The sequence below is a fragment of the Podarcis pityusensis genome (genome assembly GCF_964106645.2).
Source record: "Podarcis pityusensis genome assembly, chromosome: 8".
NCBI lineage: Eukaryota > Metazoa > Chordata > Lepidosauria > Squamata > Lacertidae > Podarcis > Podarcis pityusensis.
In genome coordinates, this window is record NC_138033.1 from 83,398,693 (window position 1) to 83,413,554 (window position 14,862).

General features: G+C 47.5%; 1 protein-coding gene across 1 annotated transcript in view; it reads right to left on the minus strand.

The window, feature by feature from the left end:
• IL1B (interleukin 1 beta) overlaps window positions 1–13,375 on the minus strand; it is a 49,857-nt gene extending 36,482 nt beyond the window's left edge. Inside the window, exon 1 of the mRNA XM_081017573.1 lies at window positions 13,184–13,375. The gene's annotated coding sequence lies outside the window, so the exon portion shown is untranslated. The remainder of the gene's footprint in view (window positions 1–13,183) is intronic.
• Between the last annotated feature and the right edge of the window lie 1,487 nt (window positions 13,376–14,862).

The following is a 14,862-nucleotide window of genomic DNA, read 5'->3' on the forward strand; positions in this document are numbered from 1 at the left end:
TGTAAAAGTCCAGGTGTTAAGAAACAACAACAACCAGCTGCAAACATAAAACCACAATATGGCAAAATATATATAAAAAACCCAATGTGACCTTCTCAACGGCCAGTTGGAGTTTGTGGGTGAGACCTTACCGGTGGTGGCCCCCGAGGGTCAACTTTGAGCTTATGACATCTTTGTTGCATCAGGTGATGACTTAATAGAGGCTCTCAGTCTGAGTCCCATGGAAGGTCAGCCGCCAGCGCCAATCACCCGATAGCTGCTAAGTGCTGGCTTTCAAAGCGCTGGCTCCAGCACCCATTAGCTGTTGGGTGCTGGGAGCCCTCCTGATTGCTGTAAGGCGTTCCAGATGGAGCCGATCCAAGTGGAGTTCACTGACAGGGAGCCTCACTGGCCAAGGAATAGCCCTTCCAACTGTTCCTCCACAGTCATCGATTCATCTTCCCCTGCCTGATCGCCGGTTTGAATCCCCGTGACAGGGTGAGCTCCCGTTGCTCGGTCCCTGTTCCTGCCAACCTAGCAGTTCAAAAGCACGTCAAAGTGCAAGTAGATAAATAGGTACCACTCTGGCGGGAAGGTCAACGGCGTTTCTGTGCGCTGCTCTGGTTTGCCAGAAGCGGCTTAGTCATGCTGGCCACATGACCTGGAAGCTGTACGCCGGCTCCCTCGGCCAGTAAAGTGAGATGAGCGCCGCGACCCTAGAGTCGGCCACGACTGGATCTAATGGTCAGGGGTCCCTTTACCTTTACCTTTACCTGATTGGCAGGTGCATTTGGGGGAAATGTGGATGGACCGAATGAGGCCTAAAGGGGCAATACTTCTCCATGGCTACTGCCGCCACCCAGGGATGCAGATTTAGGGAAGGCCATAGCTTAGTGGTAGAATGTCCACCTTGCAGGCAGAAGGTCCTGTGTACAGTCCCCATTGACATCTCCAGGGAGGGCTGGGAGAGACCCCTGGTTGAACCCTGGAGAGCTGCTGCTGCTGCCAGTCCGTGTAGAGAACACTGAGCTAAATGGGCCGATGGTCTGATTTGGTATAATGTGGCTTTCTGTGTTCCTGTGGGCTGGAGCAGGGAACAGCAACCTTTTTCAGCCGTGGGCCGGTCCACCGTCCCTCAGACCATGTGGTGGGCCGGACTATATTTTTTGGGGGGAAATGAATGAATTCCTATGCCCCACAAATAACTCAGAGATGCATTTTAAATAAAAGAACACATTCTACTCATGTAAAAACACCAGGCAGGCCCCACAAATAACCCAGAGATGCATTTTACTGTTTTTGGGGGACAGGGGGCGGGCGGGTGTGGAGGACTGCCTGGTCCTGAATGGAGTAACTGTGCCCCTGAAGGACCAGGTGCGCAGCCTGGGAGTCATTTTGGACTCACAGCTGTCCATGGAGGCGCAGGTTAAGACCCTACCTGCCTGCGGACTGTCTCGCCAGAGTGGTGCGTGCTCTGGTTATCTCCTGCTTGGACTACTGCAATGCGCTCTACGTGGGGCTACCTTTGAAGGTGACCTGGAAACTACAATTAATCCAGAATGCGGCAGCTAGACTGGTGACTGGGAGTGGCCGCCGGGACCACATAACACCGGTCCTGAGAGATCTGCATTGGCTCCCAGTACGTTTCCGAGCACAATTCAAAGTGTTGGTGCTGACCTTGAAAGCCCTAAACGACCTCGGTCCTGTATACCTGAAGGAGCATCTCCACCCCCATCATTCAACCTGGACACTGAGATCCAGCTCCAAGGGCCTTCTGGTGGTTCCCTCATTGTGAGAAGCAAAGCTACAGGGAACCAGGCAGAGGGCTTTCTCGGTAGTGGTGCCCACCCTGTGGAACGCCCTCCCACCAGATGTGAAGGAAATAAGTAGCTATCTTATCTTTAAAAGGCATCTGAAGGCAGCCCTGTTTTGGGAAGTTTTTAATATTTAATGCTGTATTGTTTTTAACACTTGATTGGAAGCAGCCCAGAGTGGCTGGGGAAACTCAGCCAGATGGGCGGGGTATAAATAATAAATTATTATTATTATTATTATTATTATTATTATTATTATTATGCTTCTGTTTTGAGAGCCACACTTCCGTTTTGAGTGTTATGCTGAGGTCTGTCTGTTTTTGCAATTTATTTTGCGTTTTTGTTTTTGTGGCTTTTTTGTTTGGTTTTTGTGACTTTGTGGAACCCAGTTCAGATGCTGATGGATTGATTGTGTGACTGCAGTACATTGTTTATTGCTTTCATTTTATGCATCAATGGTCTCGTTAGATAGTAAAGTTCATAAGTTATCTCTTATCTTATCTTATCTTATCTTATCTTATCTTATCATGTTAAATTGCTGTTTTAGGGGTTCTTTTTAAAAGTCTGGAACAGATGAATCCATTTTGCATTACTTTCTATGGGAAAGCGCACCTTGGTTTTGGAACGCTTTGGTTTTGGAACGGACTTCCAGAATGGATTAAGTTTGAGAACCAAGGTACCACTGTATGCCGATATGTCCATGAATCACATTACCCAAACAGCTAATTACTGACCCCTTTATTTCTTTTCTTGGGGTCTCTCTTCTCTTTTACCTTTAACCAAACTGCAGATTCTCCCCATACTCTGCATCCTTGCAGAGAAATGTCGGTGTGCGCAACTTTCCATTTAGAAAATTGCTTCCATTTCCCACCTGAGAATTGGTTCAAGTTGCTCCAGCAACTGGAGAACAATATCTCAGGGTCTGCGTCGTGGCAGGAGTGGGTAGTTTATGAAGCCAATTTGTAGGCTGAGTGCACACACGCTGCTCTGGCCGGTCCTTCACTTATGGGCAGGGGCAAAGCATGTCAAAATAATGTGTTTGCCTCTTCCAGGGAAGTTGGGAGCTGTAAAGCTCAGTAGCACACCGTCTCCCAGAGCTTTGTGGCTCTGCTGCCTTTCATAAAACCTTAGAAGAGCTCTGCTGGATCAAGCCAGTGCCTCGTCCAGTCCGGCATCCTGTTCTCACAGCGGCCAACCACATGCCTCAATGGGAAACCTGCAAGCAGGATTTGAGCATCAGAGCAGCTCTCCCCTCTTGTGGTTTCCAGCAACTGGTAATTAGAACTATTGCTGTTTCCAACTGTGGAAGACATCCTGGCTAGGAGCCATCGATAGCCCTCTCTTCCATGAGTTTGTCTAACCCTCTTGCCTTGCCCGGTGTTTCCCCTGTGATACCTACTGAAAACACTCTGGAGATGGAGGCAAAAGGGTCACAGGCACCTGAAACAATGGCAGATGCCAGGACAACAGCTACCATGGGTCCACCTACCACGAATCCACCTTTGCCTTTGGCCAGCAAGCAGAGTGGTTAGCAGTCTCCAGCCCTTGGGGCGAGCTTGGTCTGCCAGGGGGTGAGAGTTGGCCTGCAGGACCATTTCCTCCCAACTGTTCCCACTAGGTTCAGGGGGTGGCATGACCCAGGAGAGGGTCTTCTCTCTGGTCGCCCCTGAGCTGTGGAGCTCCCTCCCCACAGAAATGTGGAAATGTTCAGGGATGCAGGAGGGGATATATTTTTCGATTATATCCTTTTCCAACTTGTGTTAACAAGTTCTACAATTTAGCAGAATAACATTCCCCCTTTTAAACTTGTAGCGGATGCGTTTGCTCAGGCTCGCTAAAGCCTCTATAATAACTGCTCTGGTAAAAAGGTAAAGGGACCCATTAGGTCCAGTCGTGACCGACTCTGGGGTTGCGACGCTCATCTCGCTTTATTGGCCGAGGGAGTCAGCGCACAGCTTCCGGGTCATGTGGCCAGCATGACTAAGCCGCTTCTGGTGAACCAGAGCAGTGCACGGAAACACCGTTTCCCTTCCCACTCGAATGGTACCTATTTATCTATTTGCACTTTTGACGTGCTTTTGAACTGCTAGGTTGGCAGGAGCAGGGACCGAGCAATGGGAGCTCACCCCGTCGCAGGGATTCGAACCGCCAACCTTCTGTTCGGCAAGTCCTAGGCTCTGTGGTTTAACCCACAGCACCACTCGCGTCCCTCAACTGCTCTGGTATTTTCCCCTGATTCCCTCATAAAAGATAAGACACGACACAGTCTTCTATAAAAGTATAAAAAGAGTTTACTCACATAACATTCTGTTCACAACAGGATCCCAGAAGACAGACTTAGCTTAGAAAAGTAACATATACCTGGAAACTCTCTCATAAGATGACAGTGCCTTTGTCCTCTCTTGGCTGGAGGCCAAGAGGGCATCTTTGGCTAAGCAGATGTTGCTTTTTCGATGCATGTAGTCAAAAAGAGGGAGATGGCTTTTGCCCTGCCCTGTGCTTTTGTCATTACCTGCACAGGTGAGGCCACACCCACCTCTCGTCACATGCAGAGAAAGTCTGTCCCAGGCCAGAAGGAAACAGGAAGTTGACCTGCTGGCTGGACAAACATTCCTCCCCATGTGCAAACATGTTCACTCTAGGAATGTTGTACTTGACTGCTCTTGTGTTTCACATCCCACAAGAAATATGTCTGGCACCTTCATGACACAGCTGATGAAGGATGCTGAAGACACACTTCTGGTGTATATTCTTGGGACCCACCTTATCTGTGTAATTGTAAGGTGTTTCTGATATTTTGTATTTTAAGGCTGTAGCCCACCCTGGGAACTTAGGGTGAAAGGCAAACTATTCTTATAATAGCAACAGCAACAGCAGCAACAACCACCACCCATGAAACTCAGGCTGAGAAGAGGTGAAGGAAAAAGGGCACTGGGCATTAACTTGGCCCAAAATAAAGCCAGGGTTAAATGCTGTTCTTTTTGCAGATGAGGAGAGATGAGTTTAATGGACGCTTCAGGGCTCAAGAGCAAGAGTGGGGGCGGCAGCCCTGCCTGCGCTCAGCTTTGTTGACAATCCTGACTTGCTACAACATCAAACACAGCCTTTGCCTCCAAACCATTTTCCACTGTTTGCCTTAGCGGACAACTCTTGTCTTATTGATTGCAAGCCACAGGTGGGCATGGGCTGAGTGTGGCATCAGAAGGCAGCCTGGGGCCATCAATCAGTGTCAATCCTGTGGAGCCAGATGGTGTCCCAGTTCAGAGGAATGCTTTGATCCTTGGTGTGTGTGTGTGTGTGTGTGTGTGTGTGTGTGTGGAATAACCTCCACTTTCTGAGCTTTAATGGTGGAACGTTTGTCCTCTGAACCTTTCAGACAGTGGGGCCTACAGGAAGCAAAGCAAGTCTTGTCCTCTACCATGGTCTACAGGAGAGCTTTCCAAACTGTGTCACGACACATTAGTGTGTCAGCTGCAGCGTGCAGGTGTGTCGCGAGAATGCTCCCCGTGCTCCTCCTTGGGCTGGTTTGCTCGTAAAACTGGTTTGCTAGTCAAACTGAATTACTGTGTCATGAAACGATGCATGTCTCAAAAGTGTGTCACCAACATGGAAAGTTTGGAGAGCTCTGGTCTACACCTATTTAACACAACAAGCTTGGCCCCGCCTAGTCAGCTGGTGTTTTGATATGCTCCTGTACAGGTGTCATGGCTCTTCAGCAGGGACAAATTTTGCTCATACGATTTCACCATGCAAACAGCATTGGCTGAGCTTTCTTTTCTGCACCAGGACCTCAATACCTCAAGGACCACCTCTCCCCATATGAACATCCCCAGACCCTGTGATCCTCCTCTGGGGCCCTTCTTTGTGTGCCTCATCTGTGAGAGGTCCAGAGGGTGGCAATAAAAGAACAGGCCTTTTCTGCGGTGGATCCTCACTTGCAGAGTCCTTTGCCCAGGGATGCTTGCCTGGCGCCTGTGTTACTTATCATTAAAGGTAAAGGTAAAGGGACCCCTGACCATTAGGTCCAGTCGTGGCTGACTCTGGGGTTGTGGCGCTCATCTCACTTTATTGGCCGAGGGAGCCGGCGTACAGCTTCCGGGTCATGTGGCCAGCATGACTAAGCCGCTTCTGGCGAACCAGAGCAGTGCACGGAAACACCGTTTACCTTCCCGCTGGAGCAGTACCTATTTATCTACTTGCACTTGGACGTGCTTTTGAACTGCTAGGTTGGCAGGAGCAGGGACCGAGCAATGGGAGCTCACCCCGTCGCGGGGATTTGAACCGCCAACCTTCTGATCGACAAGTCCTAGGCTCTGTGGTTTAACCCACAGTGCCACCCGCATCCCTACTTATCATCAGGTGCTAGGTAAAAACATTCCACATCTTCAAGGCCTTTGGCTGATTAAAAAGGCCTTTTAAACCATGGGGTTATTGTTATTGTTCGTTATTATGCATTTTTGTGTTTCTATATTGTAAACTGCTCCGTGATCTTCAGATGGAGGGTGGTAAGGAAATTTAACAAACGCATAAATAAATGGTTGCATGTTTGGAGAAAGAGTCAGGTTTCATTTATGGAATTTGTTCCCACAGGAGGATTTAATGGCCACCAGCCTAGATGGCTTTAGCAGAGGATTAGACAAATTCTTGGAGGACCTACTAGCCAGGATGCCTATGGAGGCTGTAATGCTTCTGAATAGCAGTACAGTGGTACCTCAGGTTACATACGCTTCAGGTTACAGACTCCGCTAACCCAGAAATATTACCTCAGGTTAAGAACTTTGCTTCAGGATGAGAACAGAAATTGTGCTCCGGCGGCGCTGCGGCAGCAGGAGGCCCCATTAGCCAAAGTGGTGCTTCAGGTTAAGAACAGTTTCAGGTTAAGAACGGACCTCCAGAACGAATTAAGTACTTAACCCGAGGTACCACTGTAGATGGAAACCACAGGAGGAAACCTTTGGGCTTGCGCACTTCCCTTTGGGGCATCTGTTGGCCACTGTGAGAAAAGGATGCTGGACTAGAACGGCCCCTGGCCTGATCCAGCAGCCTCTTTTGATGTTCTGATGTTCTTATGATGGACACACTCAGCTCCTGGAAGGAGGGAGAGCATGAGCATTAGTTTCCGTCTGCCCTCCTACTTTGTGCTCTGTCCAGGGTCCTGAATTAATAGCTGTATTTGCTGCAGGTTGCTTCACCACACACTTTCCCCTACTATTGCCATGAAGAAGAAGAAGAGTTTGAATTTGATATCCCACTTTATCACTACCCGAAGGAGTCTCAAAGCAGCTAACATTCTCCTTTCCCTTCCTCCTCCACAACAAACACTCTGTGAGGTTAGTGGGGCTGAGAGACTTCAAGAAGTGTGACTGGCCCAAGGTCACCCAACAGCTGCATCTTCAAATACTTTGTAAAGGGTTCCCATTCATCCTTAAAGTCACAGTTATCCTTGTCCCGTAGCTTATATGTCAGTTTTGCCAGTTCTGCATAGTCCGTCAATCATAGTCCGCCATGATTCTTTAGTTGGGGTTTCTTCAGTCTTCCATCCTTGTGCTATTAGAACTCAGATATGAAGCATCCAAGGACCATCTCTCTGCTTCCCCCTTCTGCGCTCCTTGGCTCAAAAAAACTCTTCTGTTTTAACAATCCAACTGGGTTGGGGCCAGGTGGCCAGCCTGCCTGATAATTATGATGGAGTGGGGAGGCCCTTCACATAAGAGCAGGATCCAAGTGCAGGATAATAACAATGCAATAAGGGCCTGCTGGATCAGGCCAATGGCCCGTTTAGTCCAGCATCCTGTTTTCACAGTGGACAGCCAGATGTCTCTGTTGGGAGACCTGCAGACAGGATTTGAGCACAAGAGTCCTTTTCCCAACCGGCATTTAGGAGCATTGCTGTCTCTGATTGTGGAGGCAGAGTATAGTCCTCCTGGCTAGTAGCCATCAATAGCCTAATCCTCCTCCGTTAATTTTTCCTGATCCTCTTTTAAAGCCATCCAGGATTATGGACATCGCTGCCTTCTGTGGGAGCGAGTTCCATCATGTAACTATGTGCTATGCCTTTCTTCTACTCTAGCCGCATCTGCTGCAGTTTATTTGACATTTTGGGTTTAATCTATGGGTGGGAATTTGTAGCTAGCCCCACCTGCGTGGACCAACTCTAACAGGTGGAAGGACCAACCCATTACATGCCATCATTATGGCACATTATGGGTTGTCCAACCCACTTGTCCAAATCTCTTGTGCAGCAATTTCAGAGCCATCTGTCTGATTGCAGAACAAGATGCTTCTCTACTTTTATTCTCTGCGCTTTAGGAAGCTGGCAAAAAGCTTTACACTGTAGCTTCCATGGCTGAGCACCTGGGAACCCCAGCACAGCCCCCTCTACAAGCCCCGTGTGGTAGAAGTGTTCATTATCACCCTCATTGTTTATTTGTATGCTATCTTTACATAGTCAAAACCTTGCTTAAGGCAACTCACAACATGAACATATTTACACAATGACAAAGATATAACAAAAGTAAAGGTACATACAGGGTAAAGGGACCCCTGACCATTGGGTCCAGTCGCAGACGACTCTGGGGTTGCTGCGCTCATTTCGCTTTATTGGCCAAGGGAGCCGGTGTACAGTTTCCGGGTCATGTGGCCAGCATGACTAAGCCGCTTCTGGCGAACCAGAACAGCGCACGGAAACGCCGTTTACCTTCCCGCCGGAGTGGTACCTATTTATCTACTTGGACTTGGACGTGCTTTCGAACTGCTAGGTGGGCAGGAGCAGGGACCGAGCAACGGGAGCTCACCCCGTCATGGGGATTCGAACCACCGACGTTCTGATCAGCAAGTCCTAGGATCTGTGGTTTAATCCACAGTGCCACCCGCGTCCCATAACAAAAGTAGTAGCAAGCAATAAATAAAAACATATCAAAACACACACAACAAAATTAAACAATCCTTGCATATGTCATAAAACATCTAAAATTAAAGAGACATAAATTAATATCGATCACAGTGAAATCAAGCATTTCCAAAATTAAATCTTGACCCCCTACAAGAAACCCCTAAACAAGACCACACCCCAGGAGTCTTCATTTGAGGCTGGTTGGCCCATTTATTAGGGATGCTGTTGCCTGCAGATTCCCTGCCATGGCGGAAGGTCTGGTGGCCTAGATGATCTTTGAAGGACCCTTGGCTCTTTATTGCTTCCTGTTTTGCAGAGCAGCCCCTGCCTCGTTGCTCCTCCTGCTGGATATTTGTAGCATGGCAGCAAAGTGAGTGGTGCTATTTAGGAAATTGTGCAAGAGGCAGGTGCCAACTTCAAAGAGTCAGGGCTGCATTAAGAAGAAATTGGGGGGGGGGGAAGGAAAGATTTAAATAGAAAGAGGCACTAAATAAACATTGGTCAATAGAATGAGCTATTAATCACAGGGAATTTGAAGGCAGGTCAGGTTTAGACCTATCAAGGAACCGACTTCATCCCCTGAGAGAGCCTGACTAAGCTATAATGGGTGGTGGGAGACCAGCATCAGTGACTCACCCGAGCTGAGGTGTTTTTTGTTTTTTTGTTTGCTGAGTTTTAAGTATGGGCTGTTTTCTGTTGTAACAAACCTCCCTTTCTGCCTTTTTATTGTCCTTTTATGTTTTTAATTATTATAAATGGCATTTTTGTCGCTGTTTGCTGGCAAGCTGCCCGGGGTTTCCATTTATAAATGGAATAAATAGAATATTTTTTTAGATGAATAAATTAATAATTAAGGACACAAGAGCACTGAAAAGTAAGGAACAGAAACTGCCTGCATTTTCATTATCCCAGCCTCTGCACTGCCTCAATCTCCCTTCACAAAGAGCTGCCTGTCCTTTCACAATGGGACGTTTTGCCCAGAAGGCTGGTCTTTCAAGAAGCCAACCCTAATTCTTTTTTATTAATGGTTTGACAGAAGTACATAAGCAAGCAAGCACAACCCAAACTTGTATGGGTTCATCTCTCAATCCCGTGTCTGCTATATACATTTTAAATGACAAGAAGGAAGAACAATATGAATTTTCGTAGGGACAGGAGTAAAGTTCTAGAGGGGTCAAATATATTTGGAACCACCATATTGATCCTCATGAAGCCACCTTGAAGAATTCTATCTCTATCCTCATGCCTCTGTTTGGAAGTTCAGGAAACATTTTGGATATGTAGGCTTGCCAGGGGACCCCCCCCCCCCCACTGATGGAATGCCAGGGGTACTCTGAGGTATCTTGATACTGGATTATCCCCACTGGGGGTACAACTTCATGGCCTGAGGCCTCCCCCATGGACAGCCTGTTGGAGAAGTGAGGTAATTCACACTTTCGCTTGCCTTGCCACTTGACCTCAGGAAAACCCAACCTTTACCACTGAATTAAAGCAAATGTCTATCAGGTTTTCTCTGGATTGATGTTCACTCTGATCTAGCACTAAAAAAGTGGATTTTCTGGGGGAAAGCAGCAGGTCAAAGGCCAAACTGTTTGGGCTCATGCTTTCTAGGCATGAGATAAGCAGAATTGTGGACAAACCCTTAGTTTGCATCCTGAGTTCCCTCAGACCTGGAGAGGGAGAGGATGATTCTGGGCTCTGAAAAGGTGGGTGATTCTGGGCTCTGTTGTTGTTGTTGTTTAAATTTGTATACAGTGGTATCTTGGGTTAAGAAATTAATTCATTCTGGAGGTCCGTTCTTAACCTGAAACTGTTCTTAACCTGAAGAACCACTTTGGCTAATGGGGCCTCCTGCTGCCGCCGGAGCACGATTTCTGTTCTCATCCTGAAGCAAAGTTCTTAACCCGAGGTACTATTTCTGGGTTAGTGGAGTCTGTAACCTGAAGTGTCTGTAACCTGAAGTGTCTGTAACCCAAGGTACCACTGTACTGCCATTCATCCAAAGATCACAGGGTGGTTCACAACATAAAAAAGACAAAATACATAATAAAGGCCTAACACATTACACCAGTGGGTCCCAAACTTTATTGAGCCACTGCCCCCTGGGTTCCATAAATTCACCCCCAGTGCACCCTACCCTACCCTATAGAAAGAATTATTCAGAACAGAGCTTTGCATAACCAACAGAGGAAGATAGCAACACAGTAAAAATCTAAACAGTAACGATTAATTGCACATTTTTCAAAATATAATAAAAACTATTTACTTTAATTAATTCAGCAGAAGTGATGAACTTGGTCCAGTGATACCAGCTTTTCAAAGTCTGATAGTCATTTACACCATGGGTAGGCAAACTAAGGCCTGATCGCCTTCTCAGTCCGGCCCGCGGGTGGTCTGGGGATCAGCGTGTTTTTACATGAGTAGAATGTGCGCTTTTATTTAAAATGCATCTCTGGGTTATTTGTGGGGCAGAGGAATTTGTTCATCCCCTCCCCCAAATATATAGTCTGGCCCCCCACAAGGTCTGAGGAACAGTGGATCAGCCCCCTGCTGAAAAAGGTTGCTGAGTCCTGATTTACACCTCCAATACCCCTTCCACCCGCTTGCCTCCTAGTACCCCCCTAGGGAATCCCACTGCTGCCCTCCTACTTTGAGAGTCACTGCATTACATTAGCAACATGACGAGCCATTGGAGGTGTGCACTAACCACAAGATTTGTTCAGACCCCACCTCCAGTATTTTGGAAGACATCCAATCCATTTGGGAGGTTATCTGGTCCAGCACAGGGTCCAAAGAAGTTCATTGATTTGGAAAAAGCAAGCTGCTTTTTCCAAATCAATCAAAATCAAAAATTAGTCTTAACTCCCCTGTTCCCTTTTTGACAGAATTGGGTGAAAGTTACAGGCACAGTAGCCCCTCCTGATTGGATGAAACCAAGCAAGATACAAAGCGGGCTTTTCAGCGCTAGGCATGTTTAAAGTTTAATTTATTTCAAAAAGAGAAAGGTAACAACTTTCATTTTTTTTGCAGAATTGTATGGAATTTGCAGGCACAGGAGCTCCTCCCAAGGAGATTAACTGTTCCAAACTGTAGAAGGAGAGCTGCCATGATTTTCCTGTAATTTGGGGGGTGGTTAAAAAAGGGTTCAGCCCCCTTCTTAAGCTGTGCTGGGGTTGGAGCCAGTTGGGGTGGCTCAACTGGGAAGGGGTTAAGGTGGGCATATGGGTTTATAACGAAATGAAATAAGTATTCAAATATACCTTCCTGAAGAAACCAGAGGCCTTTCTCCTGGGCATGGTCGACCAATTGGTGCCAAAGAAGGATAGAATGTTTTTTATGTATGCAACAACAGCAGCAAGAATACTCATCGCGAAGTATTGGAAGACACAAGATTTACCCACCCGGGAAGAATGGCAGATGAAGTTGATGGACTATATGGAACTGGCGGAAATGACTGGCAGAATCCGAGACCAGGGAGAAGAATCGGTGGAAGAAGATTGGAAAAAGTTTAAAGACTATTTACAGAAATACTGTAAAATTAATGAATGTTAGAAAAATGTTGGAATGAAGTTATATGGCTTTAGTAGAAATGTTATAAGGAATTAAGTATAAATAGATTAATAGAGTATTAAAGGGAAAAATAAGGTTAGAATGTGTTAAGATAATTATAGGATAGAAAACAGAGGAAGATGGAAAGGAATTGCTGAAACAATTAGCAGAAGTGGAATACAAAAAGGGAGGTGTGGGGAGGTCGTGGAAATAAGTGAATGAAAGATATGATATTGAAATTGTATGATGTGTTTAACTGTTTTTGTTTTGTTTTGTTAGTTTAATGTGTTAGTGTTATGTAGTGTTTTTGTATTGTATTGTTTTTGTAGTGTTTAAATTGTTGGAAAAGTAATAAATATTATTTTTTTTTTAAAAAAGGTGGGCATATGGGGTGGTGCTGTGGGTTAAACCACAGAGCCACTAGGATCAGAACGTTGGCGGTTCGAATCCCCGTGACGGGGTGAGCTCCTGTTGCTTGGTCCCTGCTCCTGCCAACCTAGCAGTTTGAAAGCACGCCAAAGTGCAAGTAGATAAATAGGTACCACTCTGGCGGGAAGATAAACGGCGTTTCCGTGCGCTGCTCTGCTTCGCCAGAAGTGGCTTAGTCATGCTGGCCACATGACCCGGAAGCTGTACGCCGGCTCCCTCGGCCAATAAAGAGAGATGAGCGCCACAACCCCAGAGTCGGCCACGACTGGACCTAATGGTCAGGGGTCCCTTTACCTTCTGGGGGATCAGCCTGGGGGTCTTGGGTCTGTTATTATAATAAGCAAAAATTCATCACACGGATGGCTGGTTCTCGCACCAAGTCAGCTGCAGCGCTAACGCCTCCCCAAACCATATTCTCTGCACCCCCCCTGCCATTGTAGACACACAATAAACCGAGTTGTCATTAACGAGAGGATTGCCAGGCGCCTGGGCTATTTTAAATCTTTAACAGACACATTACCTTCCATTTGGGATTCATCATCTCGCTGCACAAGCACAAAGGAAACATCCATCACAATTAGCGTAATGTCCTGAAAGATGTAGAAAAGGCAGAAGGAGGCACTGGAGGGAGGCAGCAAGGACCGATCCCCACGGTGGCCATCGCTCTGTATTCAGGCATGGAGCCATGACTGGAAGGAGGGGCCGTTGTGAAGACTGAATCCCGGCATCAGGAGTGGAGCAGATTCAGAAATGCCCATCTCTGGTTGGCACAACTATCTCCCACGAGGTGGCCGCAGTCCTTGGAGGGAGGAGACTAGCCTACCCTTGGAGCTCATGGAGGAGAGGATTATGGCTAACTAGCTGTAATGGCTATGCTGTTCCTCCACTGTTGGAGGCAGCTATGATTCTATGATTATTGTAACTCACTCTACGTGGGGCTGCCCTTGAGACTGACCCAGAAACTCCAGCCGGTGCAGAATGCGGCGGCGAGACTCCTAACGGGGTCCTCGCCGCGGGATCACATTCACCCAGTGCTATACCAGCTGCACTGGCTCCCGGTGGAGTACAGGATCAGGTTTAAGGTGTTGGTTTTAACCTTTAAAGCTCTATACAGCCTAGGACCCTTGTACCTACAGGACTGCCTCTCCTGGTATGTCCCACGGAGGACCTTACGGTCTTCAAACAAAAACATCTTGGAGGTCCCGGGCCACAGGGAGGTTAGGCTGGCCTCAACCAGAGCCAGGGCTTTTTCGGCTGTGGCCCCGATCTGGTGGAACGCTCTGTCACAAGAGACTAGCATCCTGCAGGATCTGACATCTTTCTGCAGGGCCTGCAAGACAGAGCTGTTCCACCAGGCCTTTGGCCAAGGCACAGTCTGACCCCCTCCTTTGGTAATCCTCACAGAACTCTAGCCCAGTGGTTGCCATTAATTTGATTTTGAATTGATTTTAGAATGAATTGATTTTAGAATGCTGTGTTACTTTTATTGTTGTTAGCCGCTCTGAGCCCGGCTTCTGCTGGGGAGGGCGGGTTATAAATAAATAATATTATTAGTTGCAGGAAATCACCGGCTCTTGTGCTCAGGATCTGCTTGTGAGCTACCCTTTAGGACAACTGGGTGGCCACTGTGAGAACAGGATGGGCCATTCACCTGATCCAGAAGGCTCTTCTTTTGCTAATCATAGCACTGTAGAGTTGGAAGGGATTTTGAGGGTCATCTTGTCCAACTCCCTGCAATGCAGGAATCTCAACTAAAGCGTCCATGTTCTTATGGTCTTACAACCTAGAACTGGAGTAACCAATGTAGTCATGGAGTACACCTTCAATCTCCCCCCATTGTTGGCTGTGTTTGCTGGGGCTGATGGGATTTGTAGTCCACCCTATCTGGAGGGGATGCGGGTGGCGCTGTGGGTTAAACCACAGAGCCTAGGACTTGCCGATTCGAAGGTCAGCGGTTCGAATCCCCGCGACGGGGTGAGCTCCCGTTGCTCAGTCCCTGCTCCTGCCCACCTAGCAGTTTGAAAGCATGTCAAAGTGCAAGTAGATAAATAGGTACCACTCCGGCGGGAAGGTAAACGGCGTTTCTGTGCACTGCTCTGGTTCACCAGAAGCGGCTTAGTCATGCTGGCCACATGACCCGGAAGCTGTACGCCAACTCACTTGGCCAATAAAGCGAGATGAGCGCCGCAACCCCAGAGT